We start from the raw sequence: 5,551 nt of genomic DNA, 5'->3' as shown, positions 1-5,551 counted from the left end.
AGACGCTGTACCAGCTGTATTCAAAGGACAATAAGTGGCAAACAAGCTTCTGAAAAGTAAGTTATGTTTATTACCTGTGATTACCACGGTTGTGTGCATATTATTAAAAGTTCTGCTTCACAAAACGCCTTGTTTGCCACTTATTGTCCTTTGTACACATAGTGAAGTCCGAGACGTTACTGAAGACGCAGTTTAGCTGGTACAGTATCTTTTAAGGTCCCCCGGGAAAATTCCGTTGTGTTGTGACTCACTTCCGTTGTGTTGTGGTTGTATTTGCAGCGCGTTTTTCTATTTGCAGCGCCTGTGTTGTAATTTTGATGGATGTGTTTTATGCTTTTGCAGCGCTTTTCAATTTGCACTGCGTTGGGCTTTCTCGGCCACCGTAGAGTCCTCATCACTTCGGACCACGAGTCCGTACCCTCATAGTCTTGCTTCTCGCATTTTGTCAGTGACATTCGTAATGTGGTCATGCAGCATCAGGCCGAGGCTCCATTAGAGCAATCGCATCTCCATTCCCACAGGGCTTGCTCGTGCTTTGAGCTCTTCTTTGCAAACTTTAAAGAAATATCATCATAAAATACGACTGACAATATTCCAAACAATGATCTTTCGTTGGAGGCCCCTAACGTTGTCTAAAGTTCCCAAGGGTTCCCCTTTACCAGCTGCCAAAACGTGGAGGAAGTGAAGGAAGTTTGGTGGCCAAGTGCATTACTTTGTAGAAAGTTGCATAATTCCATTCATTAAAACCTTTGGATCTGTAATATGCTAAAAATAATATGTTTGTATATATTGAAAATATCCAAAATTCCAAAAGCGTAATGTTACAACAGTAAGACCCAGCACCCCTATAGGCTGAGAGTTGGAGTTATTTGACAGGGTTGAATATTTCAGTGTTAATGCCACTAAACCCAATAAATACTGGCCAACTCCACAGAGATTTAATTAAACTCCGCCCAGTTAAACACGTTATTTGCATAATGGGTGTGTCCCCAGATCCTAACTTACCATCAGTGTGAAATCTTGCCCACCAGGGCTGCGTTCCATTGGGTATTGTGTTATATTTTGTTTAATGGTTGTTTGTCTAGCCAATATGTTGTAGGCTATAAGAGCAAGTTACCATCCTTTGTACAGTAAATTGTGATAAAGTGCTGGTAATGCACTAAGAAATACAATGGAAAATTACACGCTAACCTGTCCTAAATAACAATTAAATAATAAAAAGTCCTATCAATTGACTAATCTTCTTCTCATTTATATATTTTTTAACTGTTTTCTGTGTTAGTGTAACAATTTAGGAAGTTAAAGAAATACAAATGTGAGTTAAAAAGGAGCTCTGGCAATGTGTTAAATGTTTAACTATTTTGAAAGTGTTGATTTAACTCCAAAGAGTGTGGAGCTATATAAACCCTGAAAAAGAGTTAAAATCAACCCTGTGGGAGTTGCCTTTTTGCTGTGTAGAGGATTTCATTCATCTTAAATCTGCTATTTAAGAGACTGAAGATGAAAATGAATATTTCTCATATGTTCTCCATACAAAGATAAAACTGAAAATTTAGTCCGCCCTGTCACAGTGAAATATCACAGTAATTGAAATCATTGTAGAAAATCTTAATGTATGTTTAAAACAGAACAAGAACGTCATGAACAATCCAACATCTTCAGCTCTGGATCAACCACGTTTCCATCAATTGCAGATTTTTACCAAATGTGTCCACCCTGTTATGCAGCTTGCTGTTACAGGGTGGACACATGCATGAGAGGAAATAAATACAGAAATCTGGAAAATATGATTACTTTTAGTCTGACATTTTAGATAGAGACCAATTGTGTTTTTTTGGGGCTCAGCCTGCTGATGGAAAGCTGCATAACTGGGATTTGAAGCAGTGATCTCCTGATCATAGTGGCAACATCGTAGTCTGCTGGACCAATCAGAGCCCCAGTCTCAAATTTTATAAATGTGATAAGAGGCACAGTATTCTGAAAATAGATTGTGACCTGAAAACTGAACCAAATTAACACGTTTTTCTGTGTTTTAGGTCCAGTGATATACTCTATAACCTCAACCAGTTTACCCACTTCCACCACTAGAACAACACCTGCAGAGAGAACTGAAACCTCAACCACCACAACAGTGGAGCGCTCAGCTAAAGGTCAGCTATACGCTGCATTACTCACACATAGACATGCAGCAGTTAACAAACGTATAGCCCCATGCACACTTTCACAAACAGATCTGCAGTGTTCCTATTGTAGCGATCTGTAGACGAGCCATCAGCCGTGCACCATGCAGCTTCATTTAGGGGTTTCAGGGTGTCTTTGCCATCATAACATCGGGAAAAGTACACTTGCACAAGTCGAAATGTGCAAAAGTTATGTACTAATTATCTTAATTAATCATGGGTGTGGTTAATTAATTTTGGGCGTAACGTGAAATAAACCATGTAGAGTATCTCTAGCTCATCATTCTCTTTAAGAGTAGATCAGGTGAGCCCAGACCTTGGTGGATTGCTATTTTAACGATGCAGCTACCTGGACGTGTTCTACAAACGCTTCATGAAAAAAATGCTAGTTGACGCTGTGAAGGAGCTCCAGCAGCTCATTTACGGGAACAATGTTAATGTTATTTTATTTACTATTTTGTTTATTGTTGATGTAAAAGTTGCCAAGATAGCGATGAACGTCTGACTGTTGGCGTCTGTCTAGGTTGTATTCAGTCAGTGGAGCTTCTGTGTTTTCTGTTACCAAGATAAACAAGCTAAACTCCAGAAATGTACCTGAACACACCTCATTTCCAGAACACCACACCCATCAGTGTAGATATATTCAGAAGCTCTGCTGATATTTAAACCGGACAGGAAGAAGGAGTGAAAATAGACATTTGGCAGGGTTTAAGATAGCGATGAGCAATCTGACGTTTTAAACATATGATGAAAAGAATTACAAATCTTTGTTTTTTTTAATCACAGTATTCTGATAATAGATCGTGACCTTAAAACTGAACCTAATTAACACGTTTTTCTGTGTTTTAGGTCCAGTGATATACTCTACAACCTCAACCAGTTTACCCACTTCCTCCACTAGAACAACACCTGCAGAGAGAACTGAAACCTCAACCACCACAACAGTGGAGCGCTCAGCTAAAGGTCAGCTATACGCTGCTTCCATCAGATGTTCTACAGAATGATTAATGAGAGTTTAGGATTACATCCTTCGCTTGATACTCACACATAGATACGCAGCAAATAACAAATGTGTAGCCTTATGCACACTTTCACAAACAGATCTATGGGCAATATATGCAGCTTGATGTAGGCAGTGTCAGTGTGTCTTTACTATAGTAACATCAGGACAATTCCAAATGCACAAAAGTCATGTACTAATCTTCTTAATAATCATGAGTTAATCATTGGTTAATTAATTTTGGGGGCGTAACGTGAAATAAACCAATCAGAGTGTCTCTTGCTCATCATTCTCTTTAAGAGTAGATCAGGTGAGCTCTGTCTTTGGTGGATTGCTATTGTAACGGTGCAGCTACCTGGACGTGTTCAACAAACTCTTCTCAGCAGAGGAAACTGAGCTGCTGGTTGACGCTGTGAAGGAGCTCCAGCAGCTCATTTACGGGAACAGCAATGTTATTTTATTTACTATTCTGTCTTTTCTTATAATAGAATCTACACGCCCCATGTTGTTCAGATGGTGCTCAAGGCCTCCAAGTTCACTTATGCGTGTATAAGTGTGTACACTCATTCTGAAAAGATAAAAATAACAGTAGAGTTGAGTCGAGTGATGATGAGTCACTGATGGCTATAAAAACTCCTCACCACTATTCTATATATACAGATTTAAGCAGAGGGGCCTCACTATGAATGACTTTCAAAGAAATGTGAAATAAAATTAATAGATCACTTATTAATAGTCTAAAATGTCTGAGTGAAACATGTGATATGTCACCTCGCAGAGTTCTGGATGGTGTTCGTAGCTGTGGGCAGTGTTCTTCTGCTGTTAGCGTTAGCGTCTCTTCTCTCAACAAAGTGTTTCCCAAAGAAGAACGGTAAGCAAATTCTGTTCTATATCTTAAAATCTGAGTATCTGAATGTTTTTGAATCTACATTTTGTAGAATTTAATAACACTTATCTTTAGGCCTGTCACAATAATTACATTATCGATTTATCATACAATAAGTGGACATGATCTCAAAATATTTGATAATCGTGATATTTTTCACATATATAACAGCAAACATTATTTTAGACAGTCATGCTAAATGAACACTGCTTTAATCGTGACTCCGTACAAACAGTGTGGACTGCAGCAGGTGAAGAAAAATATATATTTTTCCAAACTATGATTATTTTAAATGTTGTTTTATAATATATTTGTATAATTGCTTTGTTATGCTATACTATTATCACTTTTTCAGTGGAATTTTAATGGTTTTAAAAGGACAATAATATCGTTTAATGCAATAATTCCTGGGATGATATATAGTCCACCAAAATATGGTATTGTGACATGCCTCCTTATCTTACTTTTGACAAGGTAGAAATATTTATTGGCATTGGCTGTGGTTTCTATGATCCTATGATCCGGATCAGTTGATGAGTATTTTTTATACTTGAAGCGTTTCTCCCTCTGTCTGCTTTGGTTTGGGTTCAATTATTTTGAATAATAAACCAGAATATTAATGATGTGAACTGACTCCGCCTTCTTTCTTTGATGTTCTGCAGCAGAAGAGGATGATGTACCGTCTGGAGATGTCTACACCACGATTGAATATGTCAATATTATAAAATCCTAATCAAGTAGATAACGGATTTTAAGGAGATACACTGGAAGCACTGGGCTCATTTAAACACCTCCTTATACCTGTGTTTTACTCTCTTTTTTAACTGTTTTAACTGCAGAAAATGAGAAATGACTGAAATAACAAAAAAGATGCAGAGCTTTCAGACCTCAAATAAGGCAAAGAAAACAAGTTCATATTCATAAAGTTTTAAGAGTTCAGAAATAATCAATATTTGGTGGAATAACCCTGGTTGGTTTTTAATCAGTTTTTTTCATGCATCTTGGCATCATGTTCTCCTCCACCAGTCTTACACACTGCTTTTGGATAACTGTATGCTGCTTGTGATCATCCATCTTCCTCTTGATTATATTCCAGAGGTTTTTAAATTGATAAAAACAAAAAAAAAAACTAAAAAAAATAAAAACTCAACATTATTTTTTTCCAGTGCTGTATGTGCTTGTGACAGAACAAACAAATTAGTTTTCAGCCCTGTTCTGTCCCTGCTGTAATTTTCTCAGTGCATACACATACACAGCTATTTTTTCCATTTAATACTAATTCCCCCTTTTAAAAGTTTAACATTCTGCTAGCTTGGTACATTTAACATATTTTACAGTTAAAAGTATGCTACTGGGAACACATTTCTGTTTTAATAGCTGCCGGTACAATTTTTGCATTTCATACACTCACCTGTACTCTCTTCCTGGTCTGGCAAAGGGCCCTACAATTGTTTTAGCTGCCCTTATATAGGGCCTGAGCAAAAT

The 5,551-nt window shown here is 37.4% G+C and overlaps 1 long non-coding RNA gene across 2 annotated transcripts; it reads left to right on the top strand.

The window, feature by feature from the left end:
• Positions 1 to 2,037: 2,037 nt before the first annotated feature.
• LOC125788946 (uncharacterized) lies at positions 2,038 to 5,187 on the top strand. 2 transcript variants are annotated; one of them, XR_007429907.1, is made up of 3 exons: positions 2,038 to 2,150; positions 3,959 to 4,051; positions 4,729 to 5,187. It is a non-coding gene; the product is annotated as an uncharacterized LOC125788946 (long non-coding RNA). The 2 variants fall into 2 exon arrangements; XR_007429908.1 differs by lacking the exon at positions 2,038 to 2,150 and adding an exon at positions 3,073 to 3,143.
• Positions 5,188 to 5,551: the final 364 nt, after the last annotated feature.

Source organism: Astyanax mexicanus, unplaced genomic scaffold (genome assembly GCF_023375975.1).
Source record: "Astyanax mexicanus isolate ESR-SI-001 unplaced genomic scaffold, AstMex3_surface scaffold_31, whole genome shotgun sequence".
NCBI lineage: Eukaryota > Metazoa > Chordata > Actinopteri > Characiformes > Acestrorhamphidae > Astyanax > Astyanax mexicanus.
The sequence above is the reverse complement of the archived record's forward strand: the minus strand, read 5'-3'. Positions and strand labels throughout refer to the sequence as shown.